Source organism: Myotis myotis, unplaced genomic scaffold (genome assembly GCF_014108235.1).
Source record: "Myotis myotis isolate mMyoMyo1 unplaced genomic scaffold, mMyoMyo1.p scaffold_m19_p_8, whole genome shotgun sequence".
Classification (NCBI taxonomy): Eukaryota; Metazoa; Chordata; class Mammalia; order Chiroptera; family Vespertilionidae; genus Myotis; species Myotis myotis.
Genome location: NW_023416390.1, coordinates 45,217,410 through 45,237,235, shown reverse-complemented (window position 1 = coordinate 45,237,235; position 19,826 = coordinate 45,217,410). Strand labels below are relative to the sequence as shown.

At 41.9% G+C, this 19,826-nt stretch overlaps 1 protein-coding gene across 5 annotated transcripts in view; it reads left to right on the top strand.

Moving 5' to 3' along the window:
- The first annotated feature begins 9,986 nt into the window (after positions 1–9,986).
- The window catches only part of MAP3K20 (mitogen-activated protein kinase kinase kinase 20), a 138,969-nt gene continuing 129,129 nt past the window's right edge, over positions 9,987–19,826 (top strand). For 3 of the 5 annotated variants that reach the window (XM_036319960.1, XM_036319958.1, XM_036319963.1), the window contains exon 1: positions 10,078–10,212. The gene's annotated coding sequence lies outside the window, so the exon portion shown is untranslated. Of the gene's footprint in view, positions 10,213–10,236; positions 10,983–19,826 lie in introns of those variants that run through there. The other 2 variants (XM_036319961.1, XM_036319957.1) reach the window with 2 other exon arrangements.

Genomic DNA, 19,826 nt, shown 5'->3' with positions numbered 1-19,826 from the left:
AGGAGCCGTTCAAGAGGCCTGTCTTTTACCCTCATCCTTTCCACCCCAAATTTACACCAACTTTGCAAAGTGTTTGCTGCAATAACTGAAACAGGATACCATTATCTTGTTGAGACCCAATTTAAAAGTTATTTACAGTGAAATAGAAAACATTTCAAGTTACTGAATGAAGAGAGAGGAGAAGTAAAAATAGAATAAAAGAGTCACGCTTCTTACCAACAAATAAAATGTTCACATATGAAAGAGTAGATCAGAAATTAAACCAAAGTGTAACACAAGTCATACATCCACGGTCTCACTAGAAGTTGAGTTTTCACTTACCCTGGGCGTTCATTTACATGTGCAGTCGGTAGAGCCTAACAAGTAAGCACTGTTGTGAGATGCCTCTTCGTTACTAGCTCTAATCTCCTCTCACCTGATGCTCACAGGCCATTATAAAATCCATTTTACTTCTGGCTTCAGAAATTAAAATGAAGGTATGAGTCAAAGTGTCTATTACATTAGGGATTATTGCCTGTGGCACTCCACGTGAACCAGGTGACGCTGGGCCATTTTAATTAAGAATTCGTTTTCAATAACAACACAAACAAATGAATAACACTAAGTCAACATTGAAACAGTTGCAGGTGGGGGGGATTATGGGAATAACTGAGATATGCAGTTGTACTATAGGCTTAATGTGCAGAGTTCACTTATGCATTAGAAAAAAATCTTTGAAGCAACTGAATAAAGATGTTAACACAGGGCATGGAAATCTTTTGAGCATAAAGAGAAGGTGACTGCTGGTGGCGGGGGAAGAGGAAATGTTGTACTTCTATTTAAAATTGGAAGAAAAGCAAGGTCACTAAAGAATACAGTGTTTTAAATACAAAGTTTTCTGAATGTTGACTTAGGAAGAGAATTTTCTGGGATATTTTGGTTTAATCATCAATGCTTTTCACCTACCATTTATTGAACACCTACTATGTATCCAATACAAATACACAGTACTTACTCTAAATACCTAAGAGATGAATAGTTTCACTATTTACTGATGAGGAAACAACTGGAGAAATTATGTTGCTCAAGGTCACATGCTTAGATTGTAGTAGAGTTGAGGTTCTAACCTGAGTACATCTAATTCTAAAACATGTTGTTAATTATGAGGCCACACTTGTCTGTCTCTCTTTCTGTCCCCAAGAGCACTGATTAATCAAGCTTTTGGTGCCACAACTAAACATAACAGAAAAAAGTTCAGGAACCAAAGTTTTAGATTAATTTCACCACAATATTCGAAGTGATGTTTAGATAAGAGATTTGGGTGTATTTTCAAAGTTCTGTTTTTAAAACACAGGTGGAGTGTGTGTGTATCCCTTCATAAATATTCTATATATCATACATATGCCATGCGAAGTCTTCATTATTACAGGACATAACATTGCTCTGCACTCATCACGCAGAAACCACTCATATTCAGGAAGGGTTCCCATTGTATTTAAAATGCTTCATCTCTTAAGCTGGGTGGTTGGTTTCATGTTATTCTCTATGCCTTGTTTCATTTAAAATTGATTCCACTAAAATCAGAGCGTTATTGAATTATGTAGATGTACTCAACATTTTGTAGAAATGATGACTAAGGGGTGTTCATTATGGAACCTCACGTACTCCTTTAGAAAACCCTCTTTGGACATAACTTGTTTTCCAAATCTCTCTTCTTTGCTGCCAATCATACGGTCTCTTCTTTCTATTCCCAATTCTCCCATCTCTCCACTTTACAGATCACACTTGAGGTTTTCTTATTTTCTTGTTTATCCAAATCAGCTTAATTTTTTTCATAGCTCTACCTCCCAACTTGAAAATCTCCAGTCTGCCTGTGGCTGAAGATATTGTTTGTCCTGAGCAAACAGAAGACCGCCCTGTTACCAGGATCATTCCCTTTAGAAGGGGAGTATAAATGACCAAAAAAATAAAATAAAAATTGTTATGGCAGAACATAGGAAACACAGTCTTATTTGAAACCAAATTTGGCTACAGCTCCTTCTGCCTCCTATGGGTGGGGTGGGTACATAAGTCACATCAGGGAAAGTAAATCTCTCTCTTACTTTTTGCTTCAGAGACTAGTGAGGAAAGAAAGAAGAAAAGACTGACGCGTCAAAGCCTTCCTCAATTCTGCTGTGGCTGAGCACACTTTCAGCATGGGGGTGCATTTGCAGAAATAGGAGCCTAACCCAGCCATCACCTTTCCATGTGCAGATGAATTCCCAGAGCACACATTGACATCACTCTTCCTTTCTCTTAAATCCCCACAGTCACAGAAAATTTAGGGGAGAGTCTTTCCCCTGCTATTATTGACAACTCCTCAGAGGCTATAGTGATATTTTTAATGCTCTTCATAATGTCAAAGGACTTCTACCAGTTCCTAATTGGTTCCTGATCTTTACCTTTTTTGCTAACTGGTCTCTCAAGTTGTAGCAAACTTTAACTTAACTATCCAGTGGGCTACTCTTCCTGAGTACATTTTTGGGTCACTTCCTGCATTATCGCTCATATTTCATTAGCCATCTAAGGTTATAACTTCCAAAAAAGAAAAAGTCCAAAGCACAAGGGCACTAATTCTACTGTGATGGCCAAGTCAACCATAAAAATATGTATTTAAGCTAACTGCATCCTAAAGCAAGCCTGCCAGTCAGCTTGTCTCCCATGTACTTAAGGTTCCTATTGGGTCTTCCTATTCAAGTAAGTGTCCTATAGGAGAAAGATCTACTTCCCAACAGTAGAGAAAGTCCATGCCAGCCAATCAAAACAGTCAGCATAATTCTTCATTCTTAAATCTAAACAATAACTATTGCTCACCAGAAATATCTGAGAAAACTAGTACCATGAGGAAAATAAGGAGAAAAACTGACTCCAGAGGAAACAGAAATAATTCAGTTAACTGAATAATAATAATGATAGCAAATATTTAGCAAATGAAATATGACCAATAATAACAAAAATAATATGTAGCATTACTGAACACTAACTCTGAGCCAGGTCTGGATTAAAACACTATACATTAACTTACTTAATACAAACAAAAATTCTATTATGATCTCCATTTTACAGATGAAGAAACTGAGGCTCAGAGAAGCTGAGTAAAATACCCAAGGTCACACAGCTCATAAGCACCAGGTCTATCTACATCCAAAGCTCAAGTTTTTAGTCCCTATGCTATATTGCATTGAAAGCTTTAATCTTTGAGTTTTAGACATTTTAAAGTCCTCATTAACATTTGACCCTAGGGACCCATCAACTTAACAAGTGACTTGCTTGGGAAAGGGTGAGAGCTTGAGTTGGTTATCATCTTCATACACATTGGGAGATAAGACTGGTATATCAGGCCTAAAACTTCAAGAATACCTACAAGCTTCATTCTATAACAGGATAGCAACATTAAAACTTGCTGCATCCAGATCTTCCAAGACCAGAATAATCTGGAAGACATCTACTTAGAGAAATATAAAATGCAGCTTCCTCAGAGGTTGGGGATGTTGGGCATAGATATCAAGCTGTGTAATCTAACCCAATGAAACTTGTTAGAGAGGTTTATGCAATTAACTTGCAGGGCAAAATGATCCAGATAAACTGGTTATCTAGACAGGCCAAGTTGGCTAAGTAAGGTCGAATTTTTATTATTCAACTGAAATAATTCAGTAGGATTTTGCAAATCTGACTTACAACTATTTTAAAATATATGCCACAAAAATTTGGCAAGGTTTGCTTTATATTGATGAATTGAAACATTAAGACCATTATCTAGCTATTTCAACTCTTCTACTTTTTCCTGATATCTGGTGGTGAGGATAATTTTGATAAAGACATTTAAATAATTGAGCAAAAATGAGTTTGTATTGCATATGTGTCTGGGCGGAGGGGATTATAGTGACGTAAACACACTAGATAATTATCTCTAGTCTCTACTTCACTCTGATAGAGCATGTCTTCCTTTGAAGTACTTCTGTATTTGTCAGTTCAGGCTGCCGTAACAAAATAGCATAGACCGGTTGGCTTAACAACATAAACGTATTTTCTCACAGTTCCAGAGGCTGGAAGTCTGAGAGAAGGACTAATGCTACAAGAGAAGAACCCCACCCTATGACCTAATTTAATCTTAATTACCTCCTCAAAGCCCTACCTCCACATACAGTCACATTGGGCTTATAGAGCCAATGAATTTAGGGGGCCATGACTCAGTTCATAGCAACTTTCCACAATGTACTATGTGTATATCACTATAATAGTACACTCCTTCCATTGAAATGCTTCCTCTCATGCACCTACGAGTGTTTGATTTTTCAGTCTCCAAGGGGAGAAAAAACCCCCACTATATCATTTTTGGAGATTAAGACCATTTCTAAAGAAAAAGGTCAAAGTAGGGGAAGGATATAGAGATATATCATTAAGCGTGATTGGTAATGAAAAGAATGGAATGTCAGGAGGATGAAGTAGTGAGAAGAGGAACCAGTAAAGTGTCCTCTTCAAGAATCAGCTCTCATAGAATTTCCAAAAATTTACATAAGACCAGTTGCCCTGGATGAAAAAAATAAATTAATAAATAACCCAATTGACGTTTTGGGACAAAGTTCAGCTCTTTAAAACTTTGAAAGTAAGAAAAAAGAATGAAAAAGAGTTGCCCATAAGAAAATGAATATTACTTGTTTGGTGTGGGGTTTTTTTTCTTATCTTTCTTAACTCTGAGGTCTACTGTGGAGTTATTTATGAATATAGGATATGAAATTGTTTGCTGTTTAGTTAGAGAAATTCTAAAATGCTGATATTTTCAAATCTTAGATATAGCACTCAAATGCATTGGGAGCCAATTCTGAAAGGATAGCCTGTCTTTTGCCATAAAAGTGGACATTTACTGAAAGTTCAACATAGAAAAATCTTCTGGAAATACAGGTTTTATATCTCAATGAAAACAATATTCTGTATTTGCCTTTACTATGTTTCAATAAAAAGAATAGCAGTTATTTGCTTTTATATCACTTATAAAACACTTTTACACAAATTATCTCACTTGAAGTCGACCACAAACCTCTGAGATTGATAGGTAAGTTATGAGGGACAACTCACAGATTGGGAAACTGAGATTTGGAGGTTAAATACATTTTTCAATGTGGAAAAGAAAAGATTATCATGGGCTTATCCTCAGTTAACAATTTAGGGGGGAAAGAAGAGAGAGGTATTATTGGTGAGGGGAAAGAAAATAGTTCCAGGAAATGTTATGTAGAAACATGAAGACTAACCTCATGCATAATGATTTAAAATTGCAGTATGGGAACATAAGCACTGAAATGAGGCATGTAAGGAGCCTCATTTCACTAAAACTGAAAACTGGCTCAACAGAGGCCCAACAAGTAGGATGATGTGTGACATTAAGTGAAGCAAAGGCTTAATGAGCCTCACTCTCTGACTTGAGGGTGGCATGTACAAGTCTATTATTAAAAACAATGTCACCTCAGATTCTCTAGGAGGCAGGGAGTCCATGAGCAGATTTTTATTAGAAAAGAAAATACATACACACCCCTAAGAGATATATATATATATATATATATATATATATATATATATATTATATATATATTATATATAATATTTATTTAACATAAATATTAAAAAGATCTATTTCTATTTAAAACATTGAGACCATGCACAGAAAAATAAAATATTTTATAAAATAATTTTTAATGTAGAATATTTCTTATGTCGTGCAAGAATATCCACTGAGAAAAAAAGACTTAATTTCATTTTATAAATAGCTATGGATTAGAATATAACAATAGTTCTAACTCTGCTATTGCTGTGCGTTTAAAGCCAAGATGATGACTGTATTGAAAAAGAGGGAAGGGAAAATCAATGGATTATTGCTTCAGTGAAGCTCACAGCAGCGCTGATTCGAGAACACAGACAGATGGCACGATAGGAAAGTAACTGTAAACCGGGTATGGATTTAAGCCTCGGTTAAGACCGTTCCTACCTGCATTGTACCTTTAGAAAACACGCATTGAACTTACAACCGCAAATTAAATCTATTCGACCACAAAATTTCATACATAAGAAGTCGCATTTATTAATGATCTGGAAGAGGGAGTAAATAGCATGTTAATGAAATTTGCAAATTTACTACATTGGAAGGTGTTACAAAAAAAAAACAGACAGGGGTTTAATACAAAGGAACCTAAAAGTTGGGGGAAAGCCAATGGGGGCCCCGCCCCCTCCCCCCGAAAAAAAAGCAAATAAAAACTTATAAAAATATTCGTTGGAAAAAGTTCAACTTGAGAAAAAAATAATACAAGAGAAGTATGGCTGCAAAAGTGACTCTAAAATTTGATCAGGGTTTTCTGATTATAATAGACTAGTTAACTCACTCTTGAGAGGGCCTGGGCCCGCTGCTGGGAAGTAGTCATTGCTTTCTTTGCTCTGCTGTCCTCTCTCTAGGCAGACCAGAGGAACCACATTGCTTAGTTGTAGACCTTTTGGAGGCAAGCAAAATTAAGAAAACATAGAGACCAGGCAAATCAGTTAACAGAAGAAAACCAAAAAACTACATTGAAGCAAAAAGAATGACAGTGAAGACACAGCGATACGTATGGGTGTTATCTACTGGAGTGTTTACAATGAAGAGGAGCTGCGAGTGTAAAACTCTTAGCTCAGTGCATGGCATATGAGAAGTTAGTAAATATTAGCAATCACAATTATTATCTTATTATTATCATTATTATTATTATTACTACTGCTACTAGTGTTAGTACAACCGTGAGACAAGTCCTTCCTGGCAACGTCTTTACTCAGATACTGAAGGGATTTATTCCTTGAACTTGTTCAATGCTCTTGGGCCTTTGTACTGGTTGTTCTTGTTATAGTCCCTTTCCCTCCTTTTTGTCCAGCAAATTTTCTTCATTCCTCTCGTAGGGACTTAGCAATTCTTTGTCTTGGAAGCCTTCATGGACCTCCCCAAACGGTCAGGTGCCCTGGTGTGAGCCCCCATCGTTGCCTCTTTAAGAGCACATCGCAGCATAATGGCTTGTGTCTTTTCTGGCTCTTCCATTTCACTCTGAAAACTCTGTGATAATAGGGACCACACCTGAGTAACTGTTATAATCACAAAGCTCAGCCAGTGTGCCTGCCATTCAGTAAATGTTTGTTGAATACAATTCGCCGAAGTCCCCAATCTCTCTTCTTGCCCTGCTGCTCCTTTCATAGCCTAGATCACCTAAGTACATTTGGTACCCGACATATTCTTGTGCATTCTCTGAGTCCTCAGGTTAGATGTGCAAACTAAGCTCAAACAATGACCTGATCTTCATTTGCGATTTTAAGGAAATGGCTACCTATCGTAAAAGACATTTGAGTGTGTGCCTAATTTCCCAGGGACTCAGACTGTAGCGGGAGATAAAGCACCACCCCTTGTATGAGCAGTCGCCAATGCTTAGCTATGATCCAGACACAGACTACCCATAATCTAAGGTGGAGAACGGAGATGGCCAGGGAGAACGCTCTGGGTACCAGCTCTCATCACAGCTCTTATCACGGGAAGGGGAGGAAAGCTACACAGGACACTTTCCTTTTAAGTTACCTTTCCTTCTTTCCTTAATAGAATTTATGTCTGCACTTCGCTGATCTACTGATAGCTGGTGGCACTTCCAGAATTTCTATTTAAGAGGAACTCATGGACAACAATCTCATTGGATGAAAGGAGGCTAGGAGACTTTCTCTTTAAGGTAAATTTGCATAGCAAATACACTGTTTTCAGTGTCATTGCATGTTTATTTAGGAGGGTGTTCTTGGGTACAAGTGGGTGCTAAGGACTCCCGATCCACCCCACTCCTGAGAGTACATCTATTTTTAGTATAGCGACTAAAATAAAGAAAAAGGAAGGCTTGATAAGAGACTATTTTGCGATTTACGTTTATAAACCTGTAAGGGTGAAAACTAACCATTATGCTTCCAAAAAGATTTGAAAGTTTGAAAAAGTCAGCCATAGGAATAAGCACTAGACTACAGTTATTAGGTTCTTTTCCCTAAAGAGATCAGTATAGTCATAAGGAAACAGGCAACTTGACCAAAGAAGAGTCATACTAGAGGCAATCAGTTCATCACACAATTATGTATATACTCCAGCTATGGACACAAACAATAAAATATAAGTTATGACCTCAAGATGCTGGCAACATAATTGGGAATACAAGAGAATGTCTACCGGATGATCATTTAGGCATGTCTGTGAGACTCCTCCTTACTGTTCACTGTTCCTGCTGGTTATTCTCTTAGCCAGTTATAAGGGGGGGGGGGGGGGCGGGGGGGATAGAATGAAGAAAAAATGGATAGGAGGGAAGGGTCATGTGGCTAAACATATTGACTCCTAAGGCATGTGCTCCGAATTTAAAGCAATACATTCATAGTTTTAAAGCTGGAACCTGTAGCTAACATCTAATTGGGCCTTCTTGTTGTGCAGAGGAGAAAACTGAGGCCTGCCTAGCAAAGTATCCAGCTGGTAAGTGCCAGGATTAAGACCTGGAGCCAGGTTCTCTGATCCCCAATCGAATGTCCTCTCCACCACAATGTAGTTAGTGCCTCTGAAGATCAGGTAAAATGACTGCCTTATGCCTGGGCCTATGCTAAAGAGCCTTAGTTTTCTCTTACTGTTTAGATGGTCTTTAGAATTATTTGATGAGGAATTCTTTTTTTTTGGAATGACAATTTTCATCGAGCCTAATTTCTCAGTTACCGAAGTAGAATCCATCCATGCTATAAATTTCTCGTCAAAGGGGAAATCCACTGAATCTGAATAACAGACTAGAAAGCTGTTTTTTGACCTGTATTTACCCATCCCTCCACTTTCATATCTAACTAAATGAATGATTTACAATATTTCCCTCCTGACCTCTTTTCTGTATCTCAGCTTCCTATTTCAACTGCTGCTTCTTTACCTGTTTTTCGTCCCATGACCTCAGCTCAACAGGGAGCCAGCTTCTCCTCCACTATCCCTATTTCTGTCAATGACACCATCCTGTGCCCATCACCCAGGTCTGAAATCCTGGCATCATCTCTGACTCTTCCCTTCCCCTCTTCTACATCTAGTCGGTCACCAACTTCTGTGGCCTCTTCCTGAAGCATGTCTCTCGATTCCACTGCTTTTCTAATTCCATTTTGCGCACTCTTACTCAAGCCCTCGGAGTCCCATTCCCAGGGGGGGACAATACTTACCACTCACGCTGCTTCCCATTTTGTCCTGACAACTCATCCTACAACTCCCGTGGACTGCTCTTTCTCTAAATCACCATGAAAATAAAAAGACAAAGACCTATTCAACCCCTTTGATGCTCCCTTTCCACATTCCCCAGTGTCCATAGATGATAAAGTCCAAAACACCCCCCGCCGCCCCCCCCCCTGAACATGTTGCCATACTTTTGCAACATCGTCTCACCTTTCCTCCACAGAAGCATCCTTCCCAATCCACAGTTACTTTCCCTCCCCGCTATCTATTTCCTCCTTCTGCTGACACCTGGCAGGGGCGCGCATGTCCTCATCTGAACTCAGCTTTGTTCAAGTCACCAACCTGGGCACAGAGCATGCCCCCTCCTCAAAATTCCGCAGGCATCTACTACAGTTCCCCTGAGGCAGCCTGCAGCCCAACTCCTGTAAATATCTCTGCAGGCCTGTCCCCTTCCTAACTAGATCAGGGAGATCTGCAGGGATGGAAGCAACCCCCCAACTTTGTACTGTTTGTGGATAAGGACTGGCTAGACAGGACAGATGGTGGTAACTTGTTAAAAAAGACGTGAAGGTACAAAGGGAAGAAGAGGCACCGCCCCGGCGACAGGGCAGGTGGCAGGTGCCCCCGCCGAGCGCCCCGGGGTCCCAGGAGGGCGCCCCTGGGGATGCAGGCGGGATCGGAGCGCCGCCCCACGCCCGGGCCCCGGGGGCGAGTCTGAGCTGCCGGCGGGGCGGCCGGGCTGGCGGCGGCGCTGGGAGGCCCGGCCGTTCCGCGCTCGGAGGTAGGTGGTGCTGTTGCCGGCACTGTCCGTCTCATTGGCGCGGGGAGCAGAGGCGGAATGTTCAACTCCTGACTCCGGCGGAAGCGTGGGAGCCGCGCGGGCCGCCGTCCTCTCCACCCCCGGTCGCCGCCCCTGCCCTCGGCTCGCGGGGCCCCGGCGCCCCGGCTGCTGCTCGCGTCCGGCCGGGAGCCAGGTAAGGACCGGGCGGAGGCCAGGGAGGGCGACGGTGCGAGGGAGGCCCGCGCGCTCGCGAGTCGTCCCGACGCTCCGGGCCGCGGCCCAGCCGGGAGCCTGGCCGGCGTGCGGGGGCCCCCCCAACCCCCCGACCCGGAGCCCGCCCGGGCGGCGGCCGCGGGAGCAAGCGTCCCGGCTCCCGTGGGCTCGGCGCCGGACCCCGCCGCGGCCCGGTCGGAGCGGCTCGGGAAGTTCGGGCGCGTCCCACGCAGAAGTTGGCGCGGGGAGAGCGGGGCGCAGCCCGGGCCGTGGCCCTCCGCACCGATCGGGTGGCGCCGGCGCGCAGGCCTCGCGGGGGGTGCGCCGGGCACCTCTCCTCTCGGGAAGCGAAACTCGTGTCTCCCGAATCCGGGCCGGGTGCCGCCGCGCTCCCGCGGAGCCTGCGCGGGCGAGGGGAGACCGCGAACCGGGGCTTCTCCGCCGGGCGGGGCGCGAGGTCTCCCACTCGGGGCAGCCGCTTCCTTCCCTGCGGGAGCCTGCGCCCACCCGCACCCTCCAGCGCCCTCTTCTCCTTCCACGGGAGCTGAGGGTCACCCGGTGGCGTCCCGGGTTCGTGGGCTCTGGGCACAGCGCCGAGGCCCCGCCACGCCTGGCTGGCCCCTGACCTGACGGCTTGCAGAGCAACTTTAATACAGAACTGGCCAGGGGACACCGAGCTGCCCCAGGAAAAAGGGCGATCGTTGTCAGAGTGCTGGAAACCTGTGTTTCTCATGCGCCTCGAGATCTTGCGTAAGCACTATTTACGGAGAACTTAATTACTATTTTTGTTAGTTTCTTTAATAACGAAAGCAACACACTTTAGTGGCATATTCCAGATGATACTACAGTAAGCCGCGCTCAGCGATGATGGTGTGTTAAAATCAACTTACAGGATTAATTCGAAGACACCGGAGCTAAGGTGGCTGTAAAGTATATTCTTATTGTACCCCTAAAACCTTTTTGCTTTTCTGAGCTCAGTTGGGTTGAACAGCCAGGATTCCGTGGATCCAAACCTACCAACCCATTTAAAGACAAAAATAGAAAAAGCGATTCAAGACAGTTAACGTCTTCTTTGGTAGTAGGACCTTCTCCACAGTGAAATTTCATGGTTTTGATTTTCAAAAAAAATATGTGACGGCTGCATTTTGATTATGGTTTTGGTCATGTGTAGGGCCTTTGTTTTCAATTCCTACTACAATAGGGAGAGATTTGGGAGATTGTAAATGAATATGAATTTGTTTTGTTTGGAAAGAGGGAATTAAGATAAAGAAAAATGGTCTTTTGAGCAATGTGCACTGTTTATTTTAATCTTAAACAATTTAGTTCCTATGATAACTTGTTTTGGAATTGTTTTGGGAGGTGTTTTTCTCTTCTTTTCTTTTTTTTTTTTTTTTTTTTACTGGAAGATATTGTTTAAATCAAAAGTTTTAGTGCTAATAATTCCAGAGTAAATGACCATAATCTGACACTTTGGGGGTGCGGGGGGGGGGGGGGTGCGGGGTCCAGAAAAACAAATAGGTGGTTGATCTTTTTTCCTTACCCTTTCAGGGAACACGTAAGAGCACATTGGAGGAGAGATGGATAGAGTGAGAGAGGGAGAGAATGAGAGAGAGAGAGACAGGGAAATAACCAAATATTAAGCATGATGATTTGGATCTAAAAATGGATGGTCAAAGATCTTGGGAACTAAGGGACCTTCTTGCCAAATAAGGACACTTGGCAGGCTGCACTGTGTATTTTAAGTTAGCACAAGAGTGAGTGCTATTGGCAATATATTGGCTGAGTGCCTATCTGGATCGAGTAGTGTGAATCTGACTCTGATAGGGCTACGCAATTATAAACAGAGTTATGAGGGGCGTGGAGTGAATAATCTAGTCATCAGAGAAAACACTGGCCAGATCGCAGTGATGTTTTGTGAAAAGAGGTTAGATGTAGAGTGAAGCTATTAGTGTGGAGTGAAAGAGAAAAATGGACAGTTGATTTTAGAAATTGATAGATTCAGAGAAAAGAGAGGAGAAAATCAATAATTTGAAAAAGGTATTTGTGGTGATATAGTACTTCTTAGAATAAGACAGCCTTATGCTTGTATCCAGAGATGTTGGCAATAAAAATCAATTTGGCACTAAACGGTTTGGCTCAGTGGATAGAGCATCAGCCTGCGGACTGAAAGGTCCCGGGTTCGATTCTAGTCAAGGGCACATGCCTGGATTGCCGGCTCCATCCCCAGTGGGGTGTGTGTAGGAGGCAGCCAATCAGTGATCCACTTTCATCATTGATGTTTCTCTCTCTCTCTCTCTCTCTCTCTCTCTCTCTCTCTCTCTCTCCCCACTTCCTTTCTCTTCCTCTCTGAAATCAATAAAAATATATTTTAAAAAATCAATCTGGATCATTTGTTTTCAATTTTATTTTACCCAGGACAGATTGATAGGGAGGGTGTCGTTTACTACTGCAGGGAAGATTAGGCTGCATCTTTTGTGGCTATTAACCTTGCCCTGCTGCACACAAATAAGCAGAGTTCCAGCTGTGAACAGAGATGTGCACCTGTTAAGGAAGGAGAGCTGTAAATACTAGAGCTTAGATTGGGTTGACTGATACAGGGTGCTTTTGTGTCAGACCCTCCCACAGACAGCTCAAGCATCGATTATGCCCTAATAGCAGCTAAATAATCCCAGCACAGTAGACAATTCTGTGAGGACAAAGCAGCCACACATTTGACACCCTAACCCCAGCATCACGATTGCTAATAGGAAGTGAAAGCCTCAGATTGAACTGTACGTGGATGGTAAGCAATCCAGTAATTACTGTAATAAGAAAAGGATTTGTTTAAAGTGTGTGTGGTGGTGGGGGTGGTGGGGAGGGCAAATTAGAAGGAGGAAGAAGAATATCGTGGAAAAAGACTTATGGTATGGTGGGGGAAATGGTATTACTTTGGAGTCAGACTTGAGTTTGAATCCCAGTTGTGTTAGCTTTAAGTTAGGTAGTTGGCTGGGGCAACTTTCATACCCTTGACAATCAGTTTCCCCACATGTAAGCTGGGGACAGTGATGCCTTGCTTTATGCGACAGCGCATGGAAATGCTTGGACCAGTGTCTGAAACTTCAGCTGCCATAACTGAATAATAGAGAAGGGTGCTTTTTCACATTCTCAAGTTATACCCAGAGAAAGCTGCCTGTCTCACCCATCCCCAACCAAGGCTTGCCCTTGGTAGCCTGCTCTGTTCCCAGATCATGGTTACATGTGTCTGTAGGGCTAGATGGTTTTCATAGCTACTCTCCTGCTTTTAGTATAAGGATTTCTAAAGCAGCTTTGTGAACCTCTGTGTTTATATACAGTTTTGTAATGCTTTCAGGGGAGAATTGGAAAATTCATGCATTTAAATATCTATATGAGAAGCTTGAAGAATTTGGGTGGTTGCATGAAGAGGGGAAGGTTATGACCTGGAGACCAAAACCAAAATCATTTTATAGCTGATTTTGAGCACAGTTTATCTCTAGGGACCAACATCCTTCTTCCTGGACTTATCTCTGGACTTCCATCCGGGAAAACCAAAGAGAGGAGGCAAGAATTGCTGTCTAAAGATCATGGAGTAATATTTCTCATTAAAGTGTCCTACTGTGGGGAAGAATGCGTTCCTTCAGGATTTGTAATTGTAGGCGTAAATACCCCAATGGAAGCAAGCACTTTCTTTAAAATCGTGTATTTAATCATGAAAATGCACGTGACTTTTGCATTCTCCTCTGTGTTGTTTGACTTTCTTGCACAAGACAACACAGATACTAAGCATGTTTGTTCCCCCAGATCGTAAAGTAAAATCGATGCTGTCGATGTGTGTTTATTCATTCACCATCTGCTCAGTGCTGGGCACCCACCTGTGGGAATACCCACATTTGAGGAGTGCGGCCCGGTTCTGATCATTGGTGCTGCGCCACCAAGCTTCACAGCTCAGCCCAATGCCTGGGGTAATGCAAATCCATTTTGCTAAGAAAAGGATAGGGTGGATCATCGTCCAAAGAGTTCCTTTTTCTGTGGCTTTCAAGGAGAAAGAGCTCTTTGCCTTGAAGGTGGAGGGGAGCGGGGAGAGGACGGTTGTAGGATAGAAACCTGGCAGGAGGCTCTCACCTTCCCGGCCAGTTTGGGAGGAGACATGTAGGAGGATAACCCAGTCATCTCCATTGTTCCCATCACTGGCGCTAATCACTGTGGTTCATGACTATCCCTGAGAAGAGAAGGGAGACCACTCATACTGTATAGTAGGTTAATTAGCCATTGCTTACTCCGAGGGTTGGAGTAGGCCTTAAAAAACCATTCATTCTGCTAACTGTTTGCTCAGTGCTTAGAGCGCCGGCCTCCGGACTGAAGGGTCCCAGGTTCGATTCCGGTCAAGGGCATGTACCTTGGTTGTGGGCACATCCCCAGTCGGGGGCGTGCAGGAGGCAGCTGATCGATGTTTCTCGCTTCGACGTTTCTAACTCCCTATCCCTCTCGCTTCTTCTCTGTAAAATCAATAAAATATATATATATTTTTTTTTAAAAAAAAAAACACCATTCATCCTGCTCTCGCAGCTGATGTGGGAGTCTCCTACTGTACATGCCCACCTCCCACTGAACACTGTCAGTGATGGGGAACTCACTACTTAACAGGGGGCATCTTTTCTTGATAGGCAACTCTAATAACCAGCAATTCTTTCTGTAACCTTTTCAACATAAAACTTTTCCTCTGGATCGGTGATGCATAATTTAGGATCTTTCTTTGTTCTTCTCTAGTTTTAACACCCCCATTTCCTTTCATTTTATATCAAGGTCACTGGGTTTTAACCCTCATATTGACCCGCCTCAGGGAACATTCATTCTAGGCAATTAGTCCAAAAATTATAACTCTGTTAGCAGTAGCCAGGATGGTCAGATGCTTTCTATTTGACAGAAAACCAGGTTCAAGGGTAGAAACAAAAGCTGAGTAGCAGCAGGGAAGTGTGGGCCTGCTGACTGAGCAGCAACTGCTTTCACACCCACCCCACCCCAAACACCCAGAAATTCCTCTTCTAGCCAACCTGTAGGAAAGTGCCCTGTTAGTGCTCCTGTATTTCATTCAGATTCCGAATTCCTGTTCCTCCTGCCTCCAGCCATTGAACACAGGCAGCCCTGCCGTGCCCATGTCGTGCCTTGTGCCCATCGCTCGTGTCCTTGTTGGGCCTCTGAGCACAGACACTTTTCCACGCAGCGTTTCTGTGGCACAAGTGCACCTACCCCTCACCTGCCTGTCCCTCCTATATTCTGCCTCTGGTCAACATTTAAGGAAGTGCGTCATGGAAGCCTGTTTTTCATTCATTGAAACCGTAAAGTGTAAATCGGACTGTTTCTTTTAGCTAACTCATTTTTATTTTAACCTTTGCTCTAACTAGAGAGTTATGTTACGTATATAGTAAGACATAGAAGAAAGAAAAGAAACAATAGCTGTTGTATTTTTAAGATTCTGAACGTGGAATTCCCTGAGATATCTATGACTGAGGATCCTATTCACTGCCCGGCCGGCGTGGCTCAGTGGTTGAGCGTCAACCTATGAACCAGGAGGTCAGGGTTCGATTCCCAGTCAGGGCACATGCCCAGGTTGCAGGCTCAATCCTCAGCGTGGATTGTGCAGGAGGCAGCCTATCAATGATTCTCATCATGATGTTTCTAGCTCTATCTTCCTCTCTGATATCAATAAAAATATATTTTAAAAAAGAGATCCTATTCACGGAACCTGACCTATTCTATATAAGATATACTGTTTTTCTCCTGTGGCAGCCAGGGAGGAAGGAAAGAGTATCTGTGGTAGACATAGTACTAGTTAGTACTAGTCACATACCTAGTCTCCTCTTGCTAGTATAGATCTTAACTTTTTTTAGTGACTAAAAAAACAGAAACATAGAACAGCAGTCCTGTTCAGGAATAGAATACTTACATCTTCAACTGTGGTGTTATGAACCCCAGACCAGAGCTTTCCCCATGTTCTGGAAGCTAAGACTCCTAGGAAAAAAGAACAAACACTGCAGAACCATTATCCAAGTGGTGTTGCTTTTATACACATGATGATAAAGCGCAGTTTTATTAGCTTATTCATTAATCTATGTTTAGGAGGCTGAAATAATACTAAGTATTAGGGCAGCAAACATGGCAAAAGAATTTGTCGAGGGCTGGTTTCCAAAGTCTTTTTTGTCATATTCAGGACATAATAAAATTAGTTTTTTCTATATTGCTTTAAAAATAAACTTGTCACTTTTGTGAAGAAGAGAAAAAGGAAAGTGTAAATTAGGGATAGAAGAATACGAAGGATCTGAATTCAGAAATAGGCCCTAAACCTAAAAGATAGAAAACTTCAGGAAAAAGTCCAAAGACCTATTTCCTAGTAAAGTTTATCCTTTTATAAAGTGGATTTAATTTTTTGACATTATGCTTTGTAGGTACTTAATGAAGCTGGTTGCTGTTTCCTGGGTCCCTTTGATATGCAGTAGATAAGATCTGAAAGAAAACAGTGGCCACCACTGAAAGCAGGTGCATTCTAGATCCCTACCAAAGCCAGTGCTATAATTGAATGAATAGGCGCTAGAAACTCTAGTATCTTAAAAAAAAAAGTATTGACTTTTAATAACTTAAATATTCTCCTTATGAAAAAAAATTTTAATGAAAATTATAATTACTTACTAATAAGATAGATGTGGCAAAAACGGCCAAACGTTAAAAGCGGCAAACAGAGGAAAGGGAAAAATACACAAAGAACCACAGATAAAAAGGATTTAGGGATCATTAGTACATTCATCTACTAATAATTGCTCAGCAAAACTAATGGAGTTATAATATAAAGCAGTTCTGAACATGAGAGAGGAAAACTGTTGAGGAAAGCATACCTGACTACAAAGGCTAAAGAAGTAGATGGCCACGTGTGATATCAAGACTTATTAAAATAATTAGACAGTCATCATCTCCATTTATTGAGCATGTGTGGGACACTGTGCAAGGTCCTGTCACAGCATCTCCCTCTTCCCAGCAACTGTACAGAGTGGGCAGTGCTATTGCCAGTGAGAAAACCGAGGCCGGAGAGGCACCGTGCCTGTCCAAGGTCTGCCAGCTGGTGAGGGCAGGCTTGCTCTTCCATCTGGAAGATTTATCGAAGAAATCGAATCCTACTGTGCAGACTGGATAACTTTTGGGCTATCAGTTTTGAGGCATTCAATACCAGAATGGAAAAGATTTATAATTTTTTTTACTTATTGGTTCTGGAAATGCCATGATCTGAGAAAAAGTGGTTGTTAAAGCTTACTGAGAGGTACAGAGTTCAAACTCACATCTACCGAATTCTAAACCTTGTTACTGCCATGTTAGCACTTAGGCGGTGTCTTTCTGTTTTGTTTTTGTTGTTTTGAATTCAGGGCAGAAGTCCATTTTTTTGGATTAAAGGCTAAAAACTAAAAGGTAAAATAATCCTCCCTTGAAGGGTTTCTACCTTAATATGGTTTCACGTTTGATAATAGCCAATGGTGCTGTGGGTGTGTGCTTTCAGTAATTAATGGTTAAATTTTTTAAAATTTTAATTTAAGAAAATCTTTAAAAATTAAAAAAATATTGTCTTACTACAGTACTCAAATGATGGGGTTAACCACCAAGTTAGTGATTTTCACCGTTTTCAGAGTTGTGACACCCTATTAGGCTTTAATTTTGGTGATATCCCTGCTCTAACTCACCCTTCAGTGCTGTGTGGTAGATACTTATTAATATTTAAGGCAGTTTTGAGCATTTATGAAACAAAAGTTAGAATTCTACAAAATTAGGACTGGGAATTGTTGCATGGAGAAAAGTTGCCTTTTGTGTGTAAAAGCAATTATTTTAACATGGTGGGATGAAAACATCATAGGACTGGGTATACTGTGTAAATACATTTACATAGATGACACTTATTAAATTCTGGTGTATTCCCTGGAGAATACATCGGAAAAATAAGAACACAATTTGATTAGGTAGCAGTCTTCCCCAAGATGCTGTATGATTAATCAGCAGCTCAGGTTTTTCATTCTTCTGGTCATAAGTTGATCCTCTTAGAATAATGATTTTTAAAATTAAAGGAGAGAAAGTTCAAAGGGAAAAACAAATATATATGGTCTGACACTCACATAGATGGCAGTGGGAATCTCAGTTGGGCTTCACAGGTAAGTCCATGATGCTTTGCCCAGCTCATGGGAGTGAAAACCTGTACCCGTCCCCTCCAGAATTGTTAGTCTCTTTGTTAATCAGATGGGACTTAATTTTGTAGGGTCTCAATAAAACATTCACATAATTACATAGTTCCTTAATACATAGCTGGTTTCCAAATGGCGGGATGTATCACACAGTGAGTAATAGTGATTCTGAGAAGAACATGACTAGTTGCCTCATCTCAGGGGGTAAAGATTGTGGAGATCTGTGCTGCTCAAAGACCCGCCTTCCTCTGACACCCTTAGGCCAGTTTACAGTGTGCCTGATCTACCAGAGTGCACCCAGCTTCCCTGGGCCTGCTTGCTCTGCACCGGAGGGTGTAGAATTAATCATTCTGCTCTCACCTTTGGTTCAGATCTCTGTTTATTTTTTAAAAGGATTTCCCTTCCTCTCTCCCTCTTTTTCAACTTCTCCTTTGGACTCAGAGACATTCAATTCTGGAGGTCCCAAACATACGCTCTTCAGCCTCCCAAGAGGCTAGGCAGCTCTTTCCAAATCAGGATTTGCTTAGAATCCTCCAGGGTGGATGGGAGAAGAACTTGTGAGGTTTTAGATTGTACTTAGTCCGGTTGGAATCTTTTCAGTTGCAAAAGGCATAATCGAAGAATAGCCAGAAACTGTTTATTTATGTATTTGTTCATGCAACAAATAATTTTGAATGGAGAAGTGACAATGTGCTTGGCTGTGTACTTGGTGCTGATGATCCAGCAGTAAATAGAAATGGCTTTTGCCTTTGGGGAACTTACAGCCTGGTGGGAACTAAGTGGGAAAGATGAATGAGTAAAGAAAGGAGTTATGACACAGAAGAAGGAAAATTTAACTCTGTTCATGAGAGTCAAAGGAGGTCGTTGTGGACAGGAGTTTGTTTTAGAAAAACGAGTTTTTTAATATTTAAAGACACAAGCCTGTGCAAAGGTGTGGAGATAGGAGAGAGCAGCCTGATTGGAACTGCATGTGGCTCCTCGTGTGTATGTGGGAACGGGAAGACAAGGAGTAAATGTGGCTGTCGGTGGTAAAGGAAGAGCACAAGACAATGTCCCGGAGTTAAAAGACATGACGTACAGACAGCGTTCACTCAGTGCCCTGTCAATGACTGCAAAAGACTCAGTCCTAAGCGTATGCGATTAATTTCAGGATTCCAGGGATGAATACAAGATCCTGAAAGCTTTCAGAAAGGAAAAGATATGTAAAGAGGATTAGTAACCAGAGCAGCATCAGACTGCTCTACAGCCACATTAGAAACTAGACTATGAAGTAATGCTTCCGAAATTATTTCCTACCTAAAATTACGTACCCAGCTGGGCCTCCAATCAAGACATTTTGAGACACACTGATTCTCAAAAAAATTACATAGGGGACTCTATTCAG